Genomic DNA, 13,506 nt, shown 5'->3' with positions numbered 1-13,506 from the left:
AGAGGGCTTAACACCATGAAACTTAGAAAATCCTGTTTTAAGAAAGGAAAACATCCCACTTTAATTTCCTCATTTGGAAGATGTAGAGCAGATTTTAAAAGATGATTCCCATTCCCCTTCAAAAAAAAAAAAAGGAAAATAAATCTTTTTAATTTAGTATATGCATTAGATAATTTTATTCTTTTCTATAGTTGCATGAACAAAGGACTTATATTTATGATTCTAGAATTGCTTAAGATGGAAAAATTATGGTGAAACGTAACACAATTGAAAAGTAGAAAATGAAATTGTCTTTACAAAGTCAATTAGAAAAAGTCATTAATAAAGATATCCTGTCAAAGTAATGAGTTCCAGATTTAATAGATTCCTTACTACAAAGATATTACAAGTACACTGCTAATACGTTTGTTTATTAATACTGATGTTTCTCTTAGGTAGATTTTTCTACTATTGAGTGCAGTTAAACTCTAGGTCCAAATATCTGGTCAACTAGGAATGTAGTTGAATTTTCATCATGCAGAAAGATAGCATGAAATAATGGAAAAGAGACAGAAGGTCTAGATTCTAGTACTTAGTAGCTTCATGAAAGTTAGTATACAACATACTATGTTTGCAGATTTCAATTTTATCGTCTATTAAATGGAAATAAAAATATGTGCTTGGTTTACTTTAAGTTTGTTATAAATGTAAAATAAAATGCATTCCATAGTATTCGATAAACTATAAACACCAACTTAAAATTTTATTAATCGCTTTCACAAGTTTCTTTTCATATCTTTAATTGTCCTTTTCATAATATAAATTATTGCAGAAATTTTAAAGAACCAAAATTCTGCTTTCTCTTTTACCAGGGCATTTCCAAAGGCATGTGCACCAACTCTGTAACATGGCTGAATTAAATGGTTATTTGTTCTCAGTTTTTGTTTAAGAACTCATTTATCAGAAATTATTTGGAAAGCCAGTTTTAGAAGTACCTATGAGCCCATTACACTTTTTGGCTTTTGCTAGTTAGGGGAAACCCTTAGCAAGTCCTTTGAATGTGAAATGAATGTAAAAATGCTAAGTATCTATATCTAAAATGTATATTAATTCTAATATTTCTTTATTATATTCAGAAATACCTATAGCTACTTTGAGCAGTAAAATATTCCTATTATTTCTTAAAGAACGAAAAAAAATTGCATTAGTAAACTTCCCTTTTACCATTTTGGCAGGCTAATCATGTGAATTGAAACATGGATAAGGAAGCATATCTGGTTCTAATTTCTGAACTCAACACCAGATGTTGTTTTCAAGGTTTGTCTTTTAAAAAAAATTTAACTTTCACAATTCTATTTTAGCCTGAGGAGGTAAAATCACTGTAGACTAAAATTTTGAATTTTATATTTTACTATTAAGCCATACTTATGAGGAACACCTCCAATGAATGATCCATAATGACCAACAAAAACCTTTTCAATATAAATATATCACACACAACGCTCAAATATTGTCAAACTTACCCTAAATAGAAACACTATGCACCCTGTGACATCATATGATGCAAGTGTGGAAAAAAGACTTTGGGAAGGGTTTACATCACAGGAACATTGTGAGATGTTCAGTTTTACAGTGTAGATTTTGCTCTAAAAGTTTGTGTTCTTGATAACAGTGAGTCATAAGTTTCAGCTGAAATATGGGGAAGTTCCTGTCATTCATAAAATTAAAAAAATAATTATCTTGAAACAATCATTTCCAAGTTGTTGTCCAAAGGTCTTACTCAGGCCCCTTATTGCTAAAAGAAAATATAATTTTGCAAGCAGGTTATTAGCCCCAAAGAATTAAAGAATGTTGAAATACCTGCAGTAAAATTTCCAAAGTAATGGAACAACCCTAAGATCTACTAACTGCATTATTTCTATAAAATGAGTTTTATGGATATGTGTATCTATCTAATTATGTTAATAAGACATTTAGTGGATTCTACTTACTTGAATATAATAAAAGGAGATGAGAATTGTGTCTAGGGTTACATATAAATTAAAAGAGCAATTACTCACTTATAACTCAGCATAGAGAGGACTTACAGGATAACAGGTCTTGGTAATGAGTATCTAAGACTCTATAAAAATACAGATTTAAAACTCAAAATCTATAAAGACAAATAAGCAAAAAATATAATAGCATATCTTAAGAATGCTAATACAGTATTGAACAGACCTTTTTCATTCATTCAGTGTTTATTGATCACTTGCTATATGCTGGACTTCAGAGAAAGATTCATTGGTGAAAGGTGGATAAACAGACACAGGACTTTCCTCTTAGCCCTTACATTACCAGTTTTCATAGAGTGTTCTCACCCAGATATTCCACCTGCATATCAAAAATGACTCCTGAAAAATTGAGCTACTTAATTCTACCAGAAAGTTAGCTTTTTCTTATGGCTTGCCTCTCATAATTCTATTAATCTTGCTCTCTAAATATTTTGTCACCCTTCTTCAATCTTCATAACACCCACCCCCGACACCCCCTTTAGTATAATTCCTCACTACTTTTTACCTGGCATATTACAAAATTTCTCAACTGATTTCACTTGTCTTTTATTTTATTTTACATTTATACAACAAGAGCTATTATTCTTCTTTAAAAATACTAATCCCATCACCACCTTGTTCAGTAGCCCTCATTGTCTTCCCTTGTCTAATTAAAATCTTCCTAACCCTGTCATCTATGCCTACTATATTGATTCTGATCCCACTAACCAATAAATGTAAATATACTTATGTACAAATTACATTGTTATTGAAGTATCTGCAGAGACTATCTTTAAACTTCTGCTTCTTATTATCTAACTTTGTTTGGATGAGAGAGAGAAATAGGAGAGAGGGAGAGAGAAAGGGAGAGAGAGAGAAATATGTTTCTAATTTGTGTATTGGATTTTCCAAAGGATTGTTGCATTCCAGTACATACCAGTAACAATGGCACATGCCTAGTTCTACCTTTCTGGAATACTTCTGTTTGTCTACAACCAACTCAGCTATTATCTACTGAAGTTTATTTAGAATTATAAGTGTAATAAGTAAGTCTATATGGTATAAAAATAGTCAACAAGGTTATTATAAATCTTTTCATCTTGTACAAACAGCATTGAATATTGTCCTTCAGGAGATAGTTTTCTATATATGAAACTTGTGTTTGGGAATCTCACTATGCTATGTTCAGAAAGGTCTAGAAAAATTTTATGCAACCCATATTTTGTTTGGCTCCCTCCCTGCTCTGAAGTATTCGAAAAGCAAGGAAAAAAAAAAAAGAAATTGCAAGACAAAGGAGTAAAAACATCCATGGACATCTCAAGAAATTTAAAAGTTATCTTATTCAAAGTTCATCATTATTCAAAAATTCATTAAAAAAAAGAAAGAAATGCAAAGCATATTTATTAGTGGGACTAGAGGAAGAGAACAAAATATTAATTATGAAGACATGATAGAAACAAAATAATGACTGTTTCCTACTTTGAACAACAGATTCACTATTTCAGTAGCTAGAATAAATGCAACAATAAAAGAAATCCTAGGTCAACAATAAGAAGCCTTTTGGAGTGATTATTTTCAGATTGTTACTGACCTAAATACTACCTACTGATGCTACTCAGTCTCCAAACACTAAAACTTCCCTAGCAGTTTTGTAGCAGAGGCTTCCTAAGTGCCTAGGGGAAGAACCAAGTTGGTGGCCTTTACCAATACATTTTTTTTTTTTGTGGGACCCTTGCCGGTAGCCAGGGATTGAACTGGTTCTGTAGAGGCTGCAGGCAGCCTCACAACCCAGTGCTCAACCGCTGCGCCACCAGGGGAGGCCCACTAATACATATTTCTTATTTGGCACATTTATTTTGGCTTGAAAAATTTTTAGCTTGTGATTTAGCCCTGATCTCATTGACCCACATCTGTTTACCTCTTCTGCCTCATTTCTGTTATTTAGCATTAAGAATAAGGGAAACAACTTTCACAGAGACACAGATTCAAAGTGTCATGATACCTAATGAAGTGCAATAGAATCAAAATCATAAGATCAAGAAGCTTGTTCTACATATTCTCCAAATTTCCTCATAGAATGCAGCTCACTTTCTGTTGCCTTAGTTTGGGTGGCTGCTGACTTTCCCCATGGCATCTATAGTTTTTCTTCAATAAAGAGAAATAAATACATTGTTGTGATTTCTGACTCCTCTTGCTCCTTCATTTAAGATGAGATAGAAGAGAAATCACTTCATAAATTTCTTATTATGTAAAGCATATGAATCTTTTGAAAAAAGGGCAAACTAGTATTTAGACCTACTTACATAACTTTGAGAATCATCAATAACTAGGTTTTCCTTGGAAAGTCAAATTGTGAATGTTAATTAAAAACTTGTCAGCTGAAAAAGAGACAATAATAAAAACAAAGAGAAACCCCACCAACTGGGAGAACATTTTTGCACCCAACACTAATGATAAAGGACTGATCACAAAAATCTGCAAAGAGCTGATGAGACTCAGCAACAACAAAGAAAATAATCCAGTCAAAAAATGGGCAGAAGAACTAAAAAGAAACTTCTCTGAAGAGGAAATGCAAATGGCCAACAGACATATGAAAAAATGTTCAACATCACTTGTAATCAGGGAAATGCAAATCAAAACTACCATGAGATACCATCTCACACCAGTGAGAATGGCACATATTAAAAAAACTAGCAACAACAAATGTTGGCGAGGGTGTGGAGAAAAAGGAACTCTTCTGCACTGTTGGTGGGAGTGCAAACTGGTCCAACCACTATGGAGAGCTGTGTGGAGATTTCTGGACCTACTAAACATAGAGCTTCCATATGATCCAGCAATTCCACTCCTAGGTATTTACCCAAAGAACACAGAAACATCCATTCCAAAGAGCACCTGCACCCCTATGTTTATAGCAGCACTGTTTACAATAGCTAAGCTTTGGAAACAACCCAAATGCCCAAAAATAGATGACTGGATCAAGAAGATGTGGTACATATATACCATGGAATATTACTCAGCATTCAAAAAAGATAAACACATGCAATTTGCAGCAACATGGATGGCGCTGGAAGGGATCATGCTCAGCGAAATAAGCCAAAATGAAAAAGAAAAATACCGGATGGTCTCACTCATAGCAGGAATCTAGAAAACTTAAATAAGGGACCAGGAAAATGAATATAAGAAAGTGAAAATCAAAATCAACAAAAAACTATGAACCAGAGACACTTTTTGGGGGGTGGGGGGCGGGAGGGGAAGGATTGGGGTCAGAATGGGGCGTTTGCAATTGTATGGGGGAATATAAAAATAAAATTTATTATTTAAAAAAAAAAAACTTGTCAGCTGAGAAAAATCTGTGTTATGTACATGTTTATGTGCACATAAGGGTATATGTATAAATGCAGTGGGCTTGATATGAGCAGTATCCACCACCATTGTTCATCTCTGGGATAAACAGAATTGACTTGGAGCAAAGTTGTGCCCCACTTGTAAGGCAAGTATTAATCTGTATGGAAATAAGGATTCCCAAAATGTGCCTTTTTCTTAACAAAGAAGTCCATTTAAATAGTAATGTTCAATATCATTGGTCTGTGTGTCTGTTTTTGTATACACAATGGAATACTATTCAGCAATCAAAAAGATATACTCATACCACTTGCAGCAACATGGATGGAGCTAGAAGGGCTTCTGCAAGTGAATAAGTCAGAAGGAAAAAGAAAAATATCAGATAGTTTCATATATAGGAGGTATATAGGGGAACCAAATAAGGGATCAGGGAAAAAATAATAATAATATATAAAAAACAAAATTAACGGACAACTGTAAATCAGAGACATTTTACAGGGGAGGAGGAGGAAAAGAGATCAAAATAGGGGAGGAAGAGCACAAGGGACTACCTCGATGGTGCACAGGTGAATTGTTGGTGGGAATTCTATGGGGGCTACACCTAGGAGGAGAAAGCAAACATTGCACAAGCATGAACAATGTTGTAAAATATATACAAATAAATAAATTATATAAAAATGAAAAAAAAGAATTTTGAGTATTTGGACACAAATTTTAGTTAATTATACATACAGATATGTAATAAACAAGTGAATCAAAAAAAAATTAATGTTAACTTTCTGGCAAGCCTTTCTTAACAACTATCCCCTTTTGTTATAGTTTCACCCATTAACTTCAACACTGAAAATTTCTTTGCAGGTCAAGGTGAGAGAAATGTTTTGGAGTGGTGGTGTTTTATGACACAGTCGATTCCATAAAGAAGTCATCTAAAGACATTATGAATTATTTACCAAAGATCATGCCAATGACTTTTGTTAGAGAACAAGCACAGGCACTTGTTGTACAGCATGATATTTTTAAGAAACAGAGGAGTAGGGCCACCCTGGTGGTGCAAGGGGTTAAGCACAGCACTATGAAGCTATCTGCAGCCTCTGAAGTATGAGTTCAATCCCTGTCTGGCCAGGGAACTACCCACGTGGAGCAACAGACCTCTCTCCTGCCTCTCCTGCTGCTCCCCTCAGCAGTGTATTTCAATCTGCCTGTTCTGTTCCCCACTCTGTCTCTGGTGAATCCTCTCACCCCCTGCACTACTGGCCTATACCCCAGTTCTTGAATGCATAAATAAATGAATCTTTAAAAAAAAAAAAGAAGCAGAGAAGTAGCTGGGGACTGAACTGAAACAGACCATTATTGTAATCTGGCTTTGGCACCTAGAATATGTTACTGAAATCTTTCTTCTGAAATCCCCACTAATCCTAAGGAATTGCTTTGATGAGTAAAGATAATGTATGTAAAATGCCTAGCAAAAGATGCCTGGAACATAGTAGGTATGATTGCTTTTATAAGCTTAAAGATTGCATCTTTCAAATAACTCTTTGGAGAAAATGATTAATACTGTGTTAGAGGAAGCTAACATGAAGAGCTCACTCTACAAAGCTGGGCTGGAATTTGCATGCTGGGTTTATTTATGTTGTAGCTAGATATCCCGTGATATTAGATTGTCTCTCTTAATAGTCAGATAGTCCAATTTGTCAGGGAAAATAATAGAATAGTATTTATAAATGTGCCCTTTTCCCCTTAAGGCACTAGAAAAGTTACATCTGTCAACATTTGGGAACATTTTAAAGACTGAAAAGAAAGCTGATGAACATTAATTATACCTAGCTACAAAACAGATCTCTCCTTGATGGAAATGATTTTAAAAAATTAATTGGGAAGAATTGATAATAACAGCAAAGAGGAAACTTTATATTTTGGCAAACTCAGACATGGAAACATTCCTCCATGGTTTTCCGTGAATTTGAATCATGTTTCTCAATTCTAGTTTACAAATGTGGGCTTCAAAGCAATTCTGCAGTCCAGTTCACCTCAACCAATCAATCAATACTGTTTACTGAATTCCCAAGGAGGGAAGAATACTGAGACAAGGGCCCCTTTTCAATTTCCTCAGTAAGGGTGCTTGATCCAGGGTTTGTCATTTGGTCAGACACCTACTAAAGATCTCTCGCTTTGAATCCTCTCCACCAGGGTTTTCCTGAGATCCTCGAGCTGGAGTTGACCTTCTCCCATCTACCACCCTACATCATGTCTCTTCCTGTCTGTACCAGATGAAAAATGTTTAGGCCGGAAACTTTTCCAGATTAATACCAGACCCTTAATCTCATACCGCATCCTACTCAGCGCCCCTCAACTTTATTTTATAAATATGTGCATTGTTTGGGCTGAACAGAACCCAACTATAATCTCTACAAGTTTAAGGCTTAGACACAATTATAGGATCATAGGGTATCTGAGTTCAAAGGATTTTTTTTTAAGGTTTAACCCAATCATCTTATTTTTCAGATTAAAATAAATCAAAACTGAACCCCAAAGAGGAAAATTACTTGTCATAATATAATGAGATGGTAGTTGGCTTTGGAGACTGAAAAACTAAAACCTGAGGCTAGTTCCTGGCTCTGCAATTGCTAGCTGTTAGTACTTGAGCAGGTCATTGAACTTCTCTGTGCTTTATTTCATTTTAATCTATAAAATGCGAGTTTAATAATGATTATAACATTATTGGCATTTTTAGAAATGACTGTAAAATGCTTAGCAAATTTCAGATGTTCAATAATAATGACTGTTCTTCAAGTTCTGAAACTTGGCAGACCAGAACTGGAACCCAGATCTTCTGAGGGCAAATTCAGGGATTCCTCCCACCCCCACCCCCATATGATGCTTATTTCCAAAGAGTATTTCTCCTCCCTTCCCCCAGGGCATCCAACAAACATCTCTTTGGGATCATTATTTTCCAGACAGATTAGAATTCTTTTGAGAAAGGCAGGTAGGAGGAATTTTGTTATTGTTTCTTGCCTTGGGGAAAGATTCCATCAGTAAAATAGCAATAAAAATGTTCCCTCTATTAAGTGGAAATGATTAACACTCCTTTAGTTAGGCAAGATTTTCCCACCCATTTCTGAATTGGGCCTCACACGAACCAAGCCACGCAGATGGGAGAATCCAAAACCTAAAAAAACAGCAACAAATTGGTTTGGTGAGTGGACGTGGTTGCAATCTTTCATCTGGTTTGTCTTGACTGGCTGTGGAAGTTATATGGGTTTTGAACAAAGTTGAAAATCCAAGCAAAATATTATGACTATTAAGCCACAGGTATCAGAGTTTGGAGAATACGATGAAAAAGAAACCAGTATAAACCAAAACATGAAGACATTACACACCTCTTTCCTGAAAGCCAACTTCTGGCAGGAAGAAACACTTAACTTGTAGGAAACGAATATGCAGGCTTTCTAATTAATTATCACCTCAATGTTTATTTTTCAATGAATCAGTGGGCTGGAATGATTAAAGCATATGTGGTCCAGAAACTCAGGCAGGAAGGAGTGAGTCGGGACTAAAAGCTAATGCTAAATGTGCCCACATTGACTGTCCCTGTGGAATCCCGTCTGGCCAAGAATAAAAGAGTTTTCTGAAGCATAAGTACTTACACAGCCTGCCAATTTTGCCCTCCACATATTTGTGGTGGTTGCTTGAGAATGGTAGTTCCAGACAGAAAGCTGGTGAATACCGCACGGAAGTGATGTGCAGAGACCACTTCCTTGGTAGTGGGTCTTAGTTTTAAAGGTATAGGTACTTCCTGGCACCCTGCTTTGGCCCTCTTCCTGCCCTCACCCCATGACAATTTTCATAAGAACAAATTTCTGCGATAAAGCATTTGATTTATCTTGTTCAGCCAGATAGTTGGATAAAATGCTGGTGGAGACTGTGCAGAATGAAGAAGCATCAATCCTAAGTTCTAGAAGAGCAAATAACTTTTCCTCTTACCTTGTAGCAGCTCTTCAGCCATCTCCAAAGTGTCTTTTAGACTGAATAAACCAATAGGTTTTTTGATTTGGGGATTTGACAAAGAAGTGATGGACCTCTTAAAACTTAAGGAAAATTCTGTGTTTGTAAGCAGCTTCATCATAGGTTATTTTTCAAAAGCCTCTATGTAGCTATCAAATTGTAGCTTCTCAAAGGCTTTTTAAAAATCTGAAGTTGTTTTTGAAATTTAGAGAAGGAAGATATAAACTGAAAATTTAGTTGTCATATTTAATTGTAATGAATGTTTAACTCATAGTTTAAGATGTATCCACATATAAATGATCACTTTGAAGTAGATCTGATTTAATCACATACCTGTGAACAACCCATCACCTGGGTGACATAAAGTGACAGAGCACTTAAAGCTCTGTTCATAAACTATGTTATCCTCTCTAAATGTTTATTTCAAGATGTGATATTGAGAAAATGCTTTAGTCCTTCACTTTGCATCATTTAGGGTCTACCAAGAAAACATGCCATTCTAAGTATTTTAAATGAAAGGAATATGAAACTGAGACTTGTTACCACATGATGGAAATGTAGAGAAGGAAAATAGGAGAAGTGAGAGAAATAAGATATACACAGCAGGAAGCCACTATTTCTAAGCTTTGGTAATGGAGCTCAATGTGTAGGACAATATGGTTATAGGCATAACCTTGGCCTGGGTCCCTATAAGGAGGGAATGAGTAGATGTTCAAGCCACAGAGGAAATAGGGTCATTGCTAAAGATGTTAAATGAAACAGAGAAAAGGGGGAGAAATACTCTGACTTTTCCCCTCTGCTAGCCTGCCAATCTTTTGCCAGTGTCTCCCATCAGCAAAGTGATGAGAAGTAGACAAGGGGTTGTAGCTACTGCAGTTCCCTGCAATATGAAGCAGCAAGGAGAGAAGAGAGCAAACTGACAGTCAACCTTCCTTCACTGGACCTCTAAACTATACATACAACATGCATAAATATATAATCACTCTTGAAAATAAACAGAGAACTCAGAAAACTACAATCCATGAATGTTGGGAAGCAGATGAAATTAAACTGAATAGTGAAATTCTGGGCCAGACTGTGTTCAGGGGAGCTCTAAAGGCTGCAGACAAACGTAAAGAAAGCCAAGCAAAGCTGGGTCCTGGGCATTGGGTAGGATCAATATTTGAAGTTCAGTAGTAAGAAGCAGAAATGTATGTTGAGTTGTGTTCATCTCCCTACTTCGGACTTCAAAACCTATATAGAGGCAGTCTACCTCCAATTAGGAATAATGAAAATGGACACCCTAATTGAAAAGGAGCACCCAAGGTTCCTCCCTGGTGGTTCAAGGGGTTAAGATGCAGCACTGTGAAGCTACCTGCAGCCACTGCAGCATGAGTTCGATCCCTGGCCAGGTAGGTGACCCACATGGTGCAGCAGACCTCTCCTGGCTCTCCCACTATTCCCCTCAGCAGTATATTTCAGTCATTCTGCCTGTTCTGTTCCCCACTCTGTCTCTGGTGACTCCTCTCACCCCTAATACCTCTGGCCTGTACCCCAGTTCTTGTATGCATAAATAAATAATATTTTTTTAAAAAAAAAAGATTTATCTTGGGACTACAAATTAATCTGTATTTTAAAATAACAATTCACCTATTAAAAAGAAAAACTGATAAATCTTGGTATTAAAAATATTTCTACTGTTAGACATAGGAACCAAGGTGAGTCACCTAACAGATAATGCAACTACTACTATTATGGTATAACCAATAATGATAATAGTAATCTTTAAAAGTTAAATTCGCTGACATCAATGCACCATAACAACTGCGTGTTACCCCTGTGAATTGTCACTTTGTTTTTAGCATACTTTAATTTTAATGTTTTGCATCTTAGTGACCTCTCTGAGAAGTGTGTGTGTCTCCGTGTGTGGCATGCGTCAAAGTCCAGACATATAGATCAAGGGACTCATCCTGCCATCAATTTTATCCAAAGTTCCCCAAGATATCATGGCAGCTCAAAGCTCAGCAGGGTAGAATTTAAGTTATCAGAAAAGTCTTAGATATAGATGCATGTAAGACTCACACAGACGTTTTAGTAAGATTGATAGGATCATTAATATGGGTTTCCCTTTCTTTTAGTATCCTAGAAGTTAGTGTCCCTGTTTTACTCAGTTCAACCTGACAGACACCATTATAACCCTAATTTTAAGAGGAGAACTGACTTACATTATCAATTTTAAAATGCACGTTTTTATCATCTGGAAATAGGGATGATAAGGTATCATACAACTGTTGGCGTGGTGGCTCAATTAGTAACTTTTTTTCTTAACTACATAAATTTTCTTAGGTACATAAACATTGATACATCTCATGGTCAAGGGCACCTTAGAGTCAGCTTTTGTTTGCGTGCTTATTTTCACCAGCACCAAAATATTACTCTCTTAATAACTATTCCAGGCATCACTCATTATTCACAGAATGAATGTGTGTGTGTGTTTATATGCTGGAATTTTCTTTTAATATTAAAACATTTCCAGATACATATTTTATAGAATTCTATAAAGCTGTTTCTTATACTTGATCAACTGGGAGAATCACCAGAGGAGCTTTTAAAACAATACAGATATCTGAGAACTCTTTCTGAAGTTCTGCTTGTGGATATAGTTGAGTCACTGCAATTTTAGATAGCCCACAGGCTGATTCTGAAAATCAGAGAGATTTAAGAGTCATGCTACAGAGGAGGAGAACAAAAGAGGAATGTCTATCTGCTCTATAGGAAGCATGTGAAAAAAAGATTTTAATAATTAAACATCGGTGTCTTATAGCAGGGAAAGAAAAGTGTAGTAGAAATCCTGTTCCTTCATACCTAAAATTTTCCTGTTGTTTTATAAAAACAATCTACATTTTATCTCCAATGAATTTTCTTCTCATTAAAAGTCAACTTTTTCATCCATAAAGTATTAAAGTTAATTTTCAGTACTAAAAAATTCAAATCAATTTTAAGCAGAGTGAAATTGACCCCATTTGCAAATCCATTCAATTTAATCAGTGGCTTTTTTAATGTTACCTCCATGGCTTATGGCACATTGATTGTACCAGACATTATGGAATTATACTAGACTCCTGAAATACTGAGTTTTATTTATTTAATTTTGGTAGGCTTCATTGCATGTGAGAAAGCATGATATAATGGAAAATGCCAGAAATCACAGGAGACTTGCCATTAACTGTGTGACCTTAGGCAGGTCACTTAATTTCTTTTGGCTCCTATATTCCCATCTGTAAAATAATTAAGTAGGATTAGATGACCCCGAAGGTTTCTTCCACCACTAACATTATATGGTTTTTGTGGATGGAGGCAAATCCATATATATTTACAGCTTATTGGCAGGAACTAATTAATTTGCAAGGTAAAATTAGGAGGTGACTTTGCTCCTGTTGACTTTGAACTGTGATAATTCATTACACTAATAAATGGGTCACAAGAAAAGAATTTTAAGGGAATTGAGCTCTGAGAAAGAAAAGACTAGGAAGTCAGAGAAACCTAGAAACAAATTTAAATGAGTTTTTAAAATTAATCTTATCTCCAACACACAATTAAACATAAGAGGTATCCTTCAAAAGAAAATAATTGGGATAAAATTCTTGGTCAAGAAAAAGAAAAGAAAAATTAATTTTAGAAATAAAAGTGAGAGTGGTTATATTGATGTGGTCGATATTAGTTCCTAGTAACATAAAAACCTATTCAAACAATAGAACACATTTATTAGCATATATAACTATTAGTTCAGCTGTACTGAGTGGGCTTTAGTCACGGTCTGACCTGGAATCTGGCTACATTTCTTGGCAGTTTACTTGGCTTTGTCTCCCTCCGTGTATTGGCTTGTCTTGGGCCGGTTTCCATGAAGATAAAGCAGCTACAGCCCTTCCATACTCATTTGCATGTGCGCTACTCAGAGGCAAGTAGAGGCTTTTTCTTCCCTCCATCATGGTGTAAATGCTTGAATTTCACTCTGGACCGACCACAACCATTACTGAAGTCCGATGAAATTATGTCCTGATTGATGCTAATCTAAATGACTCATCCTTCCTCACCATCAGGGATTGTATTAGCAGGTCCAGGGACACCAGTCAGGATGCACACCCAGAGCAGGAAATGGGGATGATTCCAT

This window comes from Talpa occidentalis, unplaced genomic scaffold (genome assembly GCF_014898055.3).
Source record: "Talpa occidentalis isolate TD23 unplaced genomic scaffold, MPIMG_talOcc4v2.1 talOcc4.6, whole genome shotgun sequence".
NCBI classification, from domain to species: Eukaryota; Metazoa; Chordata; class Mammalia; order Eulipotyphla; family Talpidae; genus Talpa; species Talpa occidentalis.
The sequence above is the reverse complement of the archived record's forward strand: the minus strand, read 5'-3'. Positions refer to the sequence as shown.